Below are 17,251 nucleotides of genomic sequence, written 5' to 3' on the forward strand. Positions count from 1 at the left end.
TGATGAAACAAGATATGCATTCACTTAGAAATTAAATGTCTTTTATGCAGCTGATTGCTGATTATTTCGATAGATAGAACTGAAGTTGCTGAAGATGGATGAAATGCTAAATTTACCACTGCTTTGTCATTTAAGTAATTAATTTCATGGCAGAATCATATTTATAGTAAGGAGTAATTTTTCTAAAGGTAATTATAAGTCAGAGAATAAGGTTTCATTATTCACAATACAGTTCTTTAAAAAATGTTAATTTCCTTATAATTATTTAACAAGTTGAAATTGTACTATGTCTCCTCACGGAAGTTTATTTTCTGGTTATGTGTGCCGCCACATTACACTGAGCGGAACACAGGGACTGAAATTGAACCGTGAGCTGCTTAGAATATAAAGTTGCACGTCTTTGCATTGCATTACGCAAATCTTTCTTTCCTACAGTTAGTTATCTGCTGCGCTGCAATTTTTATGCTCACCACTTCGAGCAATATCGAGTTTCTGTTGCCATTGGTAGGCCATGAAAATTTGCTAGAGCCAGTTTACATTAAAGAGAAGATAATAAGCATGTAAAGCGTGTTCAGATTCCATTTTATATGCACAGTTCTTTCCACAGTGCAGGGTTACACGTGCATGTGTGTTATTTAATGTTTGAAGTTTTTAAAATCATTGTGCTCGTGTAAAATCACAGAGAATTTTTAATGAAATATTTTGGTTACTTATTCTTTCGAAATTCAATTGGTAATTTTATGTAGAATATTAGTTCTATTGGTTTTGTGTGTCGAAATTGCAAGTCACATATTGTGATATCTCTGTAGTACATAACACAGAATTATGCAGGACTGTTCTTTAGGTTGCAGCTTCGGTTTTCTGGTTAATTTGGTAGATGCTAACTGTAACACAGGAATACAGTTGTACAGTATCAGATAATCTGGCTACTTAATATGTCAGATAGCATTTTTGTAACTAATCCACTTGCATTGTTAAGAAAAACAATACAGATACACAAAGCTCAAGATAGGTAACCAGTTCATTTGGAAAACCTACAAAATTATAAAAAAATAATATACAAGAAATGAATTTTCCAATATCTTTAGTGTATGCCCTTAAATATCCAACGTGAAAATTTTGAATTTGAAGTACTCATCAGTGTCAAAGCAGTTATGAGACGGAGAAATTTAAATATTTGGGGGCACATACTGTAAAAAATGGATTTGGCCATACAGAAGTATATTATAGAATACAGTAAAGCAGAAAAGAGTGTATGAATTCGTTTTGGTGGGATGAGGATATTTCCAACAGCAATAAGAAAAGTGTAGGTAAGATAATGGTTGAATCAGTGCTACGCTATGGGTCAGAATTATTGATCTTAAATGAGTATCTCAAAAGAAGACTAATAGCTGTGGAAATGGATTATTTGCGTAGGAGTGTCAGAATATCAAGAATCGAAAGAAAAACTAATGATGAAGTAAGAGCTAGAATGAAGGCAAATGATACAATTGAAAGAAAATCATTAAAATGGTACGGACAGATGATGAGAATGCCAGATCTTTGGTGGCCAAAGGTTTATGAATGGAAACCACCTGGAAGACGTTCGTGCGGATGACCACCACGACGTTCTTGGACATACCCCAATAATGGAGTAATGAAACATCGCAGCATCGACAAGGAAGATGCGCTGGATGAAGAGGCTTGGTGGAGAATAACAGGAATACAACAAGATGTTACTGATATCAAACAGATATGAAAATTAAATATGTTGTCAATTGATTACCACTTCACCTCCCCCTCCCCCCCATGAAGACAAGTGTTTTCCTCAGATGGAAAGTGGGTCCCCTCCCTCTCCCCCTCTCTCCACCGCGACAATGTACCCTGTTGCGGAATTTCTAATTCTGGCAGGAAATTCTAATTTTGGCGGGAATTCCTTTATCCCAGCGCTGTGCTGACATCCCACCCCACCCCCTCCCGGTAACTGGTGGAAAATTATAAATGGTGGTGTCCTTTCTGGGACTTGAATCCTGCTCCTTCTGGATGGGAAGTCAAAATGCACCCCACAGCAAATCGGAATTGTCCATATCCAGGAGAGGAAGGTTAGTTTACTGCACTTTATTTATTTTGGTTGGAAAACCAAAGTAAAGATTGGTCCTAATCACGCAACTACATGCATAGCGCTACACAAGGACTGCCTAAGCAATACAGCTCAAAAATTAACGATTCCATACAGCTGTTGTTACCCGGCTGGGAAAAAATTTCACAAAACCCTAGAAACTAGCTGCACACTCTCAAATTCTACCCTTCACCCACAAGCTGGAAGGGAAAAAAATGGTGGAGTGGGAGGTACAAGCTTTATTATTATTATTTTTTTGGTGGAGAACACATTCTGTTATAGTGTGAAGAAAGCGCTGCCACGCCAGTCTGAAACGCGAGTGCACAAAGAGCTGTGAAGAAGATGTCAGCTAATAGCATGCTGACCGACCTCTCTCTAGGACGACAACGTGACAGCAGCGGCCTCTAGGCGAAGAGAACATAAGCGCTGCTCCGGACTGGCTGCAGCCACTTCTACAGAAGCATCAAGACTAGGCACTTCAAGACCAGCGACTTAGGAACTGTATTTACAGAAGAACACTGTATATTTTGTCTGTCGCCTGTTTCTTGTGACACATCTACATAAATACAAAGTTAAGTGTTGTAATGATTTCCTTTTGTAATAAAATTCATTAATACGATTTACTTGAATTGTTGTTTAGCGATCTGAGAAGCAGGTTTCCAAGACACCCATCTTTGACAACTACCCAGGATTTAACACACTCAACTGATGGGACACTGGTGTCAGACAAAGAGGTGTATAATAAGTGTATTGTCTGAAAACATATGTCTGGAACCGCACGACGGTCCCATAGTGCTCAGAGCCATTTTTTTTTTTTTTTTGTAATTTATAAACATGGAAGTATTCCGCAATGTCAATGGCTAGCATTCAAATTGCAGAACAACTGGTATACTTTGCTGTATGTGACTAAAAGGACATACTGCACAGTCATCTACCAGCACTCTCGATCTAGTACATGATACTTGAAAGGCAGTGGAGGGGTGATTTAGTGACGATAAGGAAACTGAAGCAATCTGCTGTGTCATTGGCTGGCATTGAAATTACGGAACAACCTGTAAAATTGGTAAAACTGATCACACTATTAACTGCGTTACATATTACAGTATATCAACCAATTTCAATGGTGTCTTTCCCATACTGTTCATCCATTGGTATGCTGTTGATTACCACACAGTGATTGGCTGAAGCCACTTGGTTGAGATGGAAGTAGCCTCGACGAAACCCTGGATATTGGCTAGTTGACACTGTGTAGTATGAGATTAAATGTAGAGGTCATCACGTTCAGAAAGTCGCTTGGAAGCATTCCTCAAAGCTACAGACTTTTTGTATTTCCATATGCTGTAATGCACTCCACGTGTTTTGTTTTCACCAATAAGATAACAGTACCTCTTTTTATTTCTTTTACTTGGCACCTGTTGTTCAAAAAATGGCTCGGAGCACTATGGGACTTAACTTCTTTGGTCATCAGTCCCCTAGAACTTAGAACTATTTAAACCTAACTAACCTAAGGACATCACACACATCCATGCCCGAGGCAGGATTCGAACCTGCGATCGTAGCGGTCACGCGGTTCCAGACTGAAGCACCCAGAACCGCACGGCCACAGCGGCCGGCGCACCTGTTGTGAACAGGACCTTTTGGCGATGGTCAACACTGGAATATAAGGAAAACCGCTCTTTGAAATGGAACACAGACACATCTGCTACCCCAATGTTGGGGAAGATGAGATTAACTGTATAGATCAACACTTCGTACAGCTGTTGGAAACGCTCCGCAATACTGCAAAACTTTCAGTTTCCATATGTTACTATGTCTTACGCATTTTTGTTAGTGACAAACATTGCCTCTGTGTTTTATTTCTACCAACCTTGTGTTGTGGGAGCTGCATAGATTACGCCATGCAATGTTTAGCTTTCTGTGAGAACCAATGAACTGAAACACGTTAATGTCAGTTTAGCACCTGACACATTCCTTGAAGTTACGGTAGAAAAACAAGTGTGTGGCGGTGTACAAAGCTGTAGTTGTACACTGCTTGGATGTGTTACAGCCGAAAAAACAATGTATTAAACTGCTTATGAAGGAACAATACAGGGACCCTCTCTTGTGATTGACGGTCTGTTGAATATGGTCTTCTTCCAGTACAGTCAACAAAACTTTATGCAGGTGTATGCAAAGCGACTTCTACCACTGGCCACCAGCTCCAATGAAGTGATGTGTGTATATATAATACACTCGATTACAACATGCAGATGGTATTTGTTTTTTGATACATCACAAGACTGAAAGGTGTGGTAATATCTTATAGGAGGTTTTATTACAAGGAGTGGTATAACTGGTTAAATTTTGGATGCAGGTAGTTCTACCAAAAATACGCCGATTTGGCCTATAAAAGTAATAGAAAACGGATATATGTATTCTCGTGGAATCATGACTGGTTTTATTATTATTGTCATGATTGCGTGCTTAAAAGTAGGTGTTACTGCAAGTCCTAAGTTATTTCACACTTTTATTTCATACTTCATAACAAATAATTTTAAAGTAGACCCCATATGAATTATGGTTTGTTGTGGAACCTAGAAATGACAGTTTTCTGTGACATGCGAGTAGATTGTGTGAAACGGGCTTTGATGATCAAATTGCTTACAAAACTTGAACACAATAACCTGCTGCTATTGCAAATGATTGTGGAAGTTATTGGCAAAAATGTCAAAAGTAAGCGTGCAGGCAGTATTTGGGTTCCATATTCCAACGTATAGGAGGTCCTATTACAATACAGGCTTTCACGATTTGTATTGTAACCTCAGGTGTGATATAGCTTTGCAATGGTAAAACGGGACATGCATAGTGTACAATACAGCAATGTATTCTTGAATTATAGCTTCTTGCTGTCAAATGTAAAATGATTGTGTTCTTCCCAACATGTGGCCAAATGGCGTGAAAGATTGTATATTATTTCACGTCTGTAATGTTTATAATACACACATGGATGACAATTTATTTATAGACACTGACTTGAACGCCAGATGTGCTCTCAGGTCATGTGATTTGTCCATTAAACTGAAAGAAATTGCTTAATATAGATGTTTTTCCTTCAGAGTTTAAATTCTCACAGTGTCTTTACTCTGATGACTGTTTCAATATAGCAAGGACATTCTGCTTTTAGCGGTTGCTTACGCAGCTCATTAGTGGAAGTCTTTTTTCCAGTTGAATCAGGGTGGACAGGTATAGGGGGTGTATAGCCGACTTCTGAATTTTGGTCATCTTTAATTGGCAGTGGTGTACTTCGTCTGATGTCGCGAAATAGTGAGATGCAAATTGTATCCTGCAATTGAACGTAAAAGCTATACCTATTTTGCTCATAGTACTAAAATAAAATAGACTGTGCCTATTTTCATGAAAAGAGGACACTTTTTATCACTGCAATTGTGTTTTCCTTTTTAATAGATGCTCAGTTATCAGTGGTGCGGTTTGTGTGGTGGGTGGTCTTCATTTATTTCATATTTTTTAGCTGGATTTAGATCCTTTTGTTGCTGAAGGACAATCATCTCAAGATGTGCTGAGTGCAATCAGTTTCCTCGGTGGGATACAAGTATACTGCAGATAAATATGCTGTGTGTGGCAGCAGTTGACTATTTGAAAATCCTGTGTCCCCCCGTAGGTGGAGGAAAGGACGAAGTCAGGGAAGGAGATGGAGATACAGATGAGGGGAGGCAAGAGAGCCTCTAATTTCAGCAGTCTGTGATCATAAATCAAGAAGAATGCACGTTCAACTAGTACCCCCTCTGGAATCTTTGGGGACGAAGATTTTCTCCAGTTCATGTGTTGCATTATTACCCATTGATTATGACTGCTGTTCTTATTTCACCAGAATTTCGGCCTGTGATTAGAGCAGTGAAGCATTTTTCATCAGCTGCGGTAGCGTGTATTGGCTTCTATTACTTGCACTGCAGGGTGATCGTTGAGCAGGCATCTGTAGCAAACTGTGGTGTCAAACAGCAATAGATGCCGTCCTCAGTTGTACGATTACAGGTAATACACTTATTAAACTCCTACCTGTCCAACACCGGCATCTCATCAGTTGAATATATACTTCCAACCAAAAAAAATAAAAGTAGTACCTCATACTCCAGCCTTTCTTACTGTCAGCTTGTTGGTGAATGGATGAGTTTGAGTGTGTCTGCCACTAGTTTCGAATGGTATTGTGAAATATTTTCCAAGCAGTACAACACCAGTTGTATGGCATCATCAATTTTTGAAGTCTATTGTGATTTTAGGCAGTCCTTGTGTAGCACTATACATGTAGTTGTGTAATTTGGGCCGATCTTTATGATTAATTACCATAGAAAAATTCGAAGCCTGAGTTCTGCTTTTGTTAGGTTCCTTCTGGTAGGGCACTGTAGTTGAATACCAAAAAATTAATTAAAATAATGCAATAATAGGCTAGTTTATTTCATCTGAGAAAAGTTTTTCAGTGTACTGAAGATTTTTAAATACCTTAAAGGCAATTAAATTTATGAACATTTTTTTTTTTACCTGTAGAATGGTGTTTTTGTATATTTAGTTTCTCTACGGCATCAAATTTGTGCTATCAATTATTTATACACATATCAATAGTTTTCAGCAACATGTATCCAGTGGCTGAATGAGCTGCTAAGGTAGCCAGTTGAAATCTACATTATGAGTTGTTTGTTCCCCAGAAGAGTTCCAGTGGAAGACTCTGCAGGAGAGACGCTCAGTAGCTCGGTACGGGCTTTTATTGAAGTTTCGAGAACATACCTTCACCGAAGAGTCAAGCAGTATATTGCTCCCTCCTACGTATATCTCGCGAAGAGACCATGAGGATAAAACCAGAGAGATTAGAGCCCACACAGAGGCATACCGACAGTCCTTCTTTCCACGAACAATACGAGACTGGAATAGAAGGGAGAACCGATAGAGGTACTGAAGGTACTCTCCGCCACACACCGTCGGGTGGCTTGCGGAGTATGGACGTAAATGTAGATGTAGAAGAGAATATTGGTCTGCAAATAGCTGCTGCTGATGAAACGCTTCAGTAATACTGGTGAATTTAAAATCTGCATGCATTCCATGCAGATTAATTGCTTACATCCACGTTGGCTCTCATAGTCTGTACACTGTGACAAAATTGTAACATTAGGAAATTTTACTTCTTGTGCATATCTAGTACAGTTTGTAGCTGTTATAGTCAAGCAAGTAGAGTACAAGAATTCATTTCTGGAGGTCCTGGGTTCAATTACAGATAGGAGTGGGTATTTTTTCCTATTGTAGTTCTTGCATAATGGCCCCAGGTCCACTAAGACTGTTATTAAATGAGTATCATGGATGTTTCAAAGGAGCCAGGGCAATGGGCCTGCCACCATCTGCATCTACATTTACATAGATACTTCGCAAGCCATCGTATGGTGGGTGGCGGAGGGCAAACTGTACCATTATCAATCATTTCCATTCCTGTTCCACTCACAATTAGAGCAAGGGAAAAACGACTGTCTTTATACCTCCACATGAGCCCTAATTTCTCGAATGTTATTTTCGTTGCTCTTACCGCAATATAAATCGGCGTCAGTAGAATCGTTCTACAGTCAGTTTCAGATGCCGGTTCTCCAAGTTTTCTTAGTAGTGCATCTCAACTCCCCCCCCCCCCCCAACCCCCCACCCCCAGGGATTCATATTTGAGTTCCCAAAGTATCTCTGTAACACTTACATGTTGTTTGAAACTATTGGTAACAAATGTAGCAGCGCGCCCCTGAATTGCTTCGATGTCTTCCTCCTCCTCATCGTGCCATCGTGAAGAAGGCTGCACACTTGCTGCAGTGAGGCAAATAGCACATTCGCATCACTGGCACAGGCTTGCTTTACCTGTAAGCTCTCACAGGCCAATTAATCGAACAACACCCTCCCCCCCCCCTTCCCCCATGCTGAGTGGGTCGATGAGCGTTGACTTGTCTAGCTGCGTGTGGGCACAAAGTGACTACGAGTGGATCCTATCTCTGCCCATTCACAAAACAGAAAATGGCTGAGTGTGGAATGGGGGGTAGAGATCGTGCCAGTGGGACTAACACAACCCAACCGCAGACCCGACCAGTACAAAATCGCACACACAAAGGCGAATGTTTTAGGGCAGACACACTCAGCAGGGTGGTCGGCTGTCTGATCAGCCTGAGAATGGGCGGCTATACAGCACGTGGGAGGAACACACGAATTTGCAGCTCATGTTATGGTCTAAATGTAGAGGTATTGGTTGGAATGGCTCTGAGCACTATGGGACTTAACATCTGAGGTCATCAGTCCCCTACACTTAGAACTACTTAAACATCACACACATCCATGCTCGAGGCAGGATTCGAACCTGCGACCGTAGCAGCAGCGCGGTTCCTGGACTGGAGCGCCTAGGATCGCTCGGCCACAACGGCCGGCTGTAGAGGTACTCTGTTAACAAAATGGTCCTCTCTTTCAGCGTTGACTCTAACCTGGTTGAGCATTGTGTCGAACTGAGCTTGGATCACAGGTAAAATTATGTTATTCCATGCTGCTTCAGATCTCATCAAAAACAGTGGCAGGTAAATGGTGGTGTACCAACCTCTCAGCATACCAAGAGCAGATGCGACACAATGAGCAACAGACACACCCTTTGTATCGATGTAGATCAGAACAACATGTATAATATGCGGCCTTGCGTTTTATTGAAAGATAATGTCATAGAACTCTCGAAGAGGGGAGAGAGTCACAGACATGAATGTTCGTATGGAGGTGATCCTATTGTACACCCAATGGCAACCCATACCATTGCATCATGAGCTGAACATGTTTCAGGATGACATACACAGTTTGGTAATATTTGCTCTCACGGGAGCCTACGAACACGGATGCGTCCGCAATGATGCTATAAGCTGAACCGCATCTTGTACAAAAGAAAACGCGACTCCACTCTTGAGTCCATTATTGTCGGTGGGCGCATCATTGTGGCGCACCTTTCTCTGGTTCTGCGCCAGAGGAAACCGCAGCAATGATCGCGGCGCTCACATTGTGCTCATCCAGGTTTTGTCGCCCTGTCAGTACGGATACTTGCAAAAATAAAACCATTGCCTGGATAGTGTCCATCGCGTGTCAGTGTGATTTAAAATTCAAACGAAATGTTTATAAGATAGATGCTAATCTGACTTGATCGAGACGTTATCAAAATTCACTGAGCTTATTTCGTGATGAAAATTAAACCCTAGCTTTGATACAAATTTACATAGAATTAAGCCCTGAAACGGAGAGGTGTGATGAACATTCTGCGTTATCCTGTACGTTGCATACGATGGAATGTGGCCACAAGTATCTCGGGAAAACACAGCGCTATATCTAGAGCACATACATCTAAGGCTACAAACATACTCCGCAAGCCGCTGTGTATCGCGGAAGGTATCCTGTACCACTACGAGTCATTTACTTTCCTGTTCCACCGGCAAACACAGCGAGGGGAAAACGACTGTCTATATGCATCCGGACGACTCTAATTACTCTTATATGCCTGGTCCTTACGCGAAACGTGTGTTGGCGGAAGTAAATCATTCTGCTATCAGCTTCAAATGCCGGTTCTCGAAATTTTCTCAATAGAGTTCCTCCAAAATAACGTCGCCTTCCCTCTAGGGATTCCCATTTGATTTCCCAAAGCACCTCTGCACTGCTCGTGTGTCGTTCGAACCTACCGGTAATAAATCTAGCAACCCGCTTCTGAATTTCTTCAGTGTCTTGTCCGACTTGGTGGGGCTCCCAAACATTGGAGCAGTAGTCAAGAGTGGGTCGCACTAGTGTCCTTTGTGAGGTCTCCCTTACAGATCAATTACATTTTCCTTAAACCCTCCCAGTAAACCGAAGGTGACCGTTCGCCTTCTCTACTACAATACTTACATACTCGTTACAGTTTATTTCACTTTTCACTGTTATACCTAGATATGTGACCGTGTCAAGCAGCACTGTCTTTTTGTTACATTTTTCTTCTTTTAGAGGTAGCTGCTATTCAGCTCACCAACTAGAAATTTTGTCTAAGTCACCATGTATCCTCCTTCAGTCACCCAACGACGACACCTTTCCATACACCACAGCATCATCAGCAAACAACCGCAGATTGGTGTTCACCGTGTCCGCTAGATCGTCGACATACATACAAAACAGTAGCGGTCCTGTCTCACTTTAAAGGGGCTCTCCTAAAGATAGCCTTGTCATTGATAAAATTTTCTGTTGATGGCAACGTTTTGGGTTCTGTTCCTTCAGAAGTCTTCGAGCAAATATTTCGCAGTAATTAAGATGTGTACGTCTGAGGCATAAAAGCATGTCACCAATAGCAAAACACAGCCTCAACGGAGGACGTAGTTCGAATTTAGGAAACAAACGTTTTGCGGCGAGCTAGTGGTTTCTGGAAGGGCATTATTAAAGAACGACCCGAAATAAGACTTTTGCTTTATCGTGGCTTTTCCTCTCTGGTTTGAGAATATCAGAGAACAGAAAAATAATAATAGATAATGATAGTAGTATGAGACGAGTTTATACAAACTTTGGGCGCTTGAAATTCGCTTTTTGCGTAAGGCCCGTTCATTGTAAGTTTGACCGTGAGTACGTTTTCTGTAAATATTTCTTTATCGTACTTTGAATAATTCCCAAGTTTTGGGTCATGTTGGACCACTGATAATATTTGTAACAGGGAACCTTTTGCCATACCAAGACGCCGTTTAATTGGAGCAATAGCTTGCAACATAAATGAAACACAAGATTAAATAATACCACTGTATTCACAAAATGTTGTTGTTGTGGTCTTCAATCCAGAGACTGGTTTGATGCAGCTCTCCATGCCTGAATCTGTTTAGTGTATTCATCATTTAACCATACAGTAAAGCTCCAGGCCCTCGGGAAAAATTACAGCTGTAGTTTCTCCTTGCTTTCAGCCGTTCGCAGTACCAGACAGCAAGCTCGTTTTGGTTAGTGTTACAAGGCCAGATCAGTCAATCATCCAGACTGTTGCCCCTGCGACTACTGAAAAGGCTGCTTCTCCTCTTCAGGAGCCACACGTTTGTCTGGCCTCTCAACAGATACCCCTCCGTTGTGGTTGCACCTACGGTACTTCTATCTGTATCGCTGAGGCACGCAAGCCTCACCACCAACGGCAAGGTCTATGGTTCATGGGGGATTCACAAAATATTATACTAAATTAAATTACATAGACACTTACATTAATTCTGTTGGGTATGTAACTATGAGTACGTCTAGTGAGATTGCGCCTCAATGAAATAGAATAATGGCGGTGAGACAAATAATGATCTGCAGCAATAGCAGATAGACGTTCGATCAGGACGGCTTCAAGAATAAAAAAGGTGCCGCCTTCTCGGCAAGACAACTGAACTGCGTAATTATTCTAATGTTTCAGCGGTTGCACGCCACAGTCGATACAACCACTTATACTAATTAATATTTAAGTAATTCTTTATTTATATTCTCGACTTATATCTACGTTTTTGCAGCACCCATCCTGTAAATGTGCCTTTAAAGATACCATACAATTTCGTCAACAGGGACGGTGGCAATCGGCTAAGTTAGAGATGGAACCCTGCACCAAGCAGATATAAGCTACAGCTTACACTTCGTGAGTCTGGGAAAGACGGAATGCGCTGAGACACGAAGGGTGGTCCTCATCCTCCCCCCACCCCCCCTTTCCAACACCTCGGGTTGCCGACCCATGCGCCACGCGACAGGAGGAAGGAGGGAGGGAGGATAGCCAATGCTTATACACTATGTCATCAAAAGTATAGGGACACCTGACTGAAAATGACTTACAAGTTTGTGCCGCCATCTATCGGTAATGCTGGAATCCAATATGGTGTTGGCCCACCCCCCACTCTCGCAGCCACACGCCCAATCAGCTGCTGGAAGGTTTCTTGGGGAATGGCAGCACATACTTCACGGGGTGCTGTAGTGAGGAGAGGTATCGATGTCGGTCGGAGAGGCCTTTCACGAAGGCGACGTTCCAAAACATCTCAGAAGCGTTCCATAGGATTCAGGTCAGGACGCGGTGCAGATCAGTCCATTACAGAGATGTTATTGTCGTGTAGCCACTCCGCCGCAGGCCGTACATTATGAACAGGTGCTCGATCGTGTTGGAAGATGCAATCGCCATCCTCGAATTGCTCTCAATAGTGGAGAGCAAGAAGGTGCTTAAAACATCAGTTTAGGCCTGTGCTGTGATAGTTCCATTCAAAACTACAAGCGGTGCAAACCCCCCTCCATGAAAAACACGACCACACATAGCATCACCGCCTCTGAATTTTACTGTTGGCACTACACACGCTGGCAGATGAGGTTCACTGGGCATTCGCCATACCCACACTCTGCCATCGTATCGGCGCATTGTGTACCTTGATTCGTCACCCCACACAACTTTTTTCCACTGTTCAATCGTCCAATGTTTACCATCGTTACACCAAGCGAGGCATCCTTTGGCGCCTACCGGCGTGATGTGTGGCTTATGAGCAGCCGCTCGACCTTGAAATCCAAGTTTTCTCATCTCCCGCCTAAATGTAATAGTAATTGCAGTGGATCCTGATGCAGTTTGGAATTCCCGTGTGATGGTCTGGATAGATGTCTGCCTTTTACACATTACGACCCTCTTCAACTGTCGGCGGTCTATGTTAGTCAACAAACGAGGTCGGTCTGTACACTTTTGTGCTGTACGTGTCCCTTCACGTTTCCACTTCACTATCACATCGGAAACAGTTGAGCTAGGGATGTTGAGGAGCGTGGATATGTCGCATACAGACGTATGACGCAAGTGTCATCCAATCAACTGGGCACGTAGGAAGTCCGTGAGTTCCGCGGAGCGTCCCATTCTGCTCTCTCACGATGTCTTATGACTACTGAATGAAATGATAATTAAATCAAGACCCTAAGCTGTCGACAAGCGTTGATATACGTCAACGGGAACAGTTGAAAATGTGTGCCCCAACCGGGACTCGAGCCCGGGATCTCCAGCTTACACGGCAGACGCTCTACCCGTCTGAGCCATCGAGGGCACGGAGGATAGTGCGACTGCAGGGATTTATCCCTTGCACGCTCGCCGCGAGACCCACATTCCCAACTTAATGTCCACACACTACATTCCTAGTGCCCCTGCCCATTACACTTATTACTCGTGGCAGACAATATTACGGATTCCCATGAGAGTCCGGGCAATACATGTGCATCCGGCACAGAAGGAGAAGGTCAATGGCCTATTAGCTTTAACTATATGAAGATAGTATCTGTTCTTTCGGACATATAATGACTACTGAGGTCGCTGATATGGAATACTTGGTGGTAGGTGGCAGTACAATGCACCTAACATGAAAAACGTATGTTTTTTGGGGTGTCCGGATACTTTTGATCACATAGTGTATATGGGACGCCTGCGTAATGTCACAACTTCACCAAAGCGTGACACTCACCTTAACTCCGCGGAATTTCAGTGCAGCCACACGGATGGAAACGTGAGAAGATTTCGTCAACAGTATATGCCGGCAATGTCTATTTTCACATCTTGAATTTAATGTTACAAATTTGATTTTCCATTAGGTTATTTCGGTTTTTCGATGTTACGTGACTTATAATTTAGTAATATTTGGTGTCTTAATAAAAGTCTGATTTTTTTCCCCCTGTGAGATGAGAAAAAGTAAGTTTCTGCACGGAGTACATCCTGGTGTAAAGACTGGCGTAAATACTCACTTTCAGAATTTGTGGGAAATAGATGGGTTCCCATCATTTTGATGGGACTATAAGTCGGGAGCCAATAAGTCAGAATCTTTGCACGGCTGAAGCCAGAGTACTGCAGCCGGCCCGCCTAATTAAGTCGGGATTTTTTCCCCGCGGCAGAGTATTTTCGTTGCGTAGCGGCAATGCGAATGCGCGTGGACGGGCCAGTGATCGGGTGAGGTGGTGGTGAGGGGGGGGGGGGGGGCGTCACCTGCGAAATGGGCCGGCCAGGTCCAGAGGCGGACGCAATTACTCAGCGCGCAAGCCGGCCCGCTCCATTAGTCAGGGCGAGCGCCAGCAGCGCACCACGTGGCAATCCTGTGAACGCACGCGTTAGTTCCGCGACCCCAAGTCCGACCTGCCGCAGACGCCAACTCGCCTCTAATTAGCAAAGTTAAGCCAGCTGCCCGTCTCGTTTCGCACCGGAAAACTGTTGATGAGATGCATACTATATAGCTGCTACAGCAGCGTTACGGTCTCACTACCGACTTTTCTTTCGCGCGCGAAATTTTCTCTCTATCCGGTCCACAACGGTATATCTCGTAATCAACGGTTTCGGATTAAGCATTAACCGTTTTCAGATCCTTCCTCATTATGCGTATGATATGTGGCCGTCGGCTCAGTTAACTTGTGTCGTCGTAAACAGATCTAATCGAGCATTAAATTCTAATTATACATCTTTATATTAACTTCGCAAGCCACTGTATAGTGCTTGGAGGAGGGTACTTTCTACTGTTGCTAGTCATTCCTGTTACTTCTTGTTGTAATTCTGTCATAACTGCAATTTTTTAAGCTGGCGACTAGTTTCGAACTACGAAGTTTATTTTCAAGCCAGGTCTATTGAAGTTAAATTACAAAACATTTATAAGAAATCACAAAAATAAAATTTCTAAAAGTAAATACACTTACTAAGATTTGTAGTCGTTTACTGAACTGTAACAAACCTGCATTAATGGTGCTCGATTTGGCGAAAATCATTTCACACATAGGTAATACACAGATGATACATAATCACCTAGAGTAGCCCAATTTCACAAGTAGATGCGTTCATTAAGTACAGCTGAAACAGACTAAGGATTAACGCAAGAGACAGTTCCATAGGAAAACAGCTGATATCGCAGGTACCTACGTGCGCCAACCGCCAACGGCGCCTCGCATCGCAAAGCCAAACTTTTCGTGCACATCCTTATATGGCGCGTCACGTATCTTACATGAAAAATAGCAAATGACAATGTTTGGTGCATTATCAAAAGTTACAGCGGTCAGTACATATAAACTTGATTGTCACCTAAGGACCTTTAGTGCAAGTATGCTATAGTTAAGTGAGCAGCTAAAAATCTTAAGAACTGTATTTTGTTTTCAAAATTTTACTTTTGTGTGTTATTATCAATTTTTTGTACGAATTCTAAGAAGAATTATTGTGGTAAATGGAAACGCCGTGTGGCTAGGGCCTCCCGTTTGGTAGACCGTTCGCCCGGTACAGGTCTTTCGAGCTGATGCAACTTCGGTGACTTGCGTGTCTATGGGGTTGAAATGATGATTGCAGGGACAAACAATCCAGTGAAATGTTTTAAAGTGCTTTATCTAAAAACTACCTTGAGCAGTTAAACAGAGAACCGACTCGTGGCGATAACGTATTAGACCTTCTGGTGACAAACAGACCCGAACTATTTGAAACAGTTAACGCAGAACAGGGAATCAGTGATCCTAAAGTGGTTACTGCATCGATGATTTCAGCCGTAAATGGAAATATTAAAAAAGGTTGGTTGGTTGGTTGGTTGAAGTTTAAGGGACCAAACAGCAAGGTCATCAGTCCCTTGTTTCAAATATGCGCCATTCAGCTAATGGGACAACTCAGTAAAGTCAGAACAATAAAACGGAAGAAGGGAAAAAACGTAAAAAGGCAGTCATGTCATTGGTAAAAAACAAAATGAGGGAAGTCGGCAAGAGAACGAACCCAACACTATGCTGAAGCAGCATAGGCAAGACCACCTGTGACTTAAAAGGTACAACCGCTATAATGCAGAAAGTACGTATGGGAATAGAAAAACTAACCAAGCCTTAAAAAGAAGAGGTAAAAACAGAGTAAAAGGGAAAGAAAAGAGGATTCTGGTCAGGGAGGTGAATCGGGAATCTCTGAACACTGCCTACAATGGGAGACACCCAAACACTCACCGCCCTGCCCCAACACCAGAGAGAGATTAAAAACTTTAAAACTGAGAATAAAAACCACTCTCCCGGAGGAAACCTAGAACCAGAGAGACCATCCGGGAATCGTCAGCCAACATCAAAGGTAAAGTGTGGGGGAGTCTGTACTTAGCACGCAGAGCCAAAAGAAGGGGGCATTCAACCAAAATGTGGGCCACTGACTGGAAGGCTCCACAACCACATAGCGGGGGTGGCTCATCACGCAAAAGGAAACCATGGGTCAGCCTGGTATGGCCAATGCGGAGACGACACAGTGTGGTCGAGTCCTTGCGGGAGAGGCGAAAGGAAGAACGCCATGGGCCTGGATGCACCTTAATGGCACGAAGTTTATTAGACAGTGGAGTAGCCTCCCAAGAATTGGCCCATGACTGTGCAAAGTGGGATTTGATGTGAAGCCGTAAATCCGCTGCAGGAGGGGTTACAGAAAACGGGGGGTAAGTAACTGCTCCCCCAGCCAAACGATCAGCGAGCTCATTACCCGGGATACCCATATGGCCCGGGACCCATAGGAAGTCAATGGAACAAGCAGCAAGGTGAAGATCAGCGAGATGGTCATGGATGGCAGAGACCAAGGGATGGCGCGAAAAACACCGGTCAATAGCAAGAAGGCCACTCATCGAGTCCGTACATATCAAAACGCGGTTTTGTTGGGATTGTTTAATAAAGGTAAGGGCCCGGGAAATTGCCATCAATTCCGCAGTAAACACCCCACATGAGGGTGGCAGTAGATGATTTTCCGTTCCAACAAAGGACGTGAAGGCATACCCAACATGATCAGCAGATTTAGAGCCATCAGTGTAAAAAACAACAGCATCCCGAAACTCCCATAAAATTTGGCGGAAAAAGGAACGGAACACCACCGGGGGGATGGAATCTTTCGGACCGCGGCGGAGATCCATCCGAATTCGAGGCCGAGGAACTAACCAAGGAGGGGTGGAGGGGAGGGAGCGAGGAAGACAGGACAAAGAAGGAAGCCGAAAATCACGGTTAAGAGACGCAAGGCGCAGTCCAACCGGTAAACCCGCCCGAGGGCGGGAGTCAGGCGGGCGACGTCCATGGTCTGGGAATAGGATAGAATAGGAAGGATGAGCGGGAGAAGAACGGATAGTAAGGGCATAAGACACCAGAAGCTGGGACCGCCGAACAGAAAGGGGGGGGATCCCAGCT

Source organism: Schistocerca piceifrons, chromosome 1 (assembly GCF_021461385.2).
Source record: "Schistocerca piceifrons isolate TAMUIC-IGC-003096 chromosome 1, iqSchPice1.1, whole genome shotgun sequence".
Taxonomy (NCBI): Eukaryota; Metazoa; Arthropoda; class Insecta; order Orthoptera; family Acrididae; genus Schistocerca; species Schistocerca piceifrons.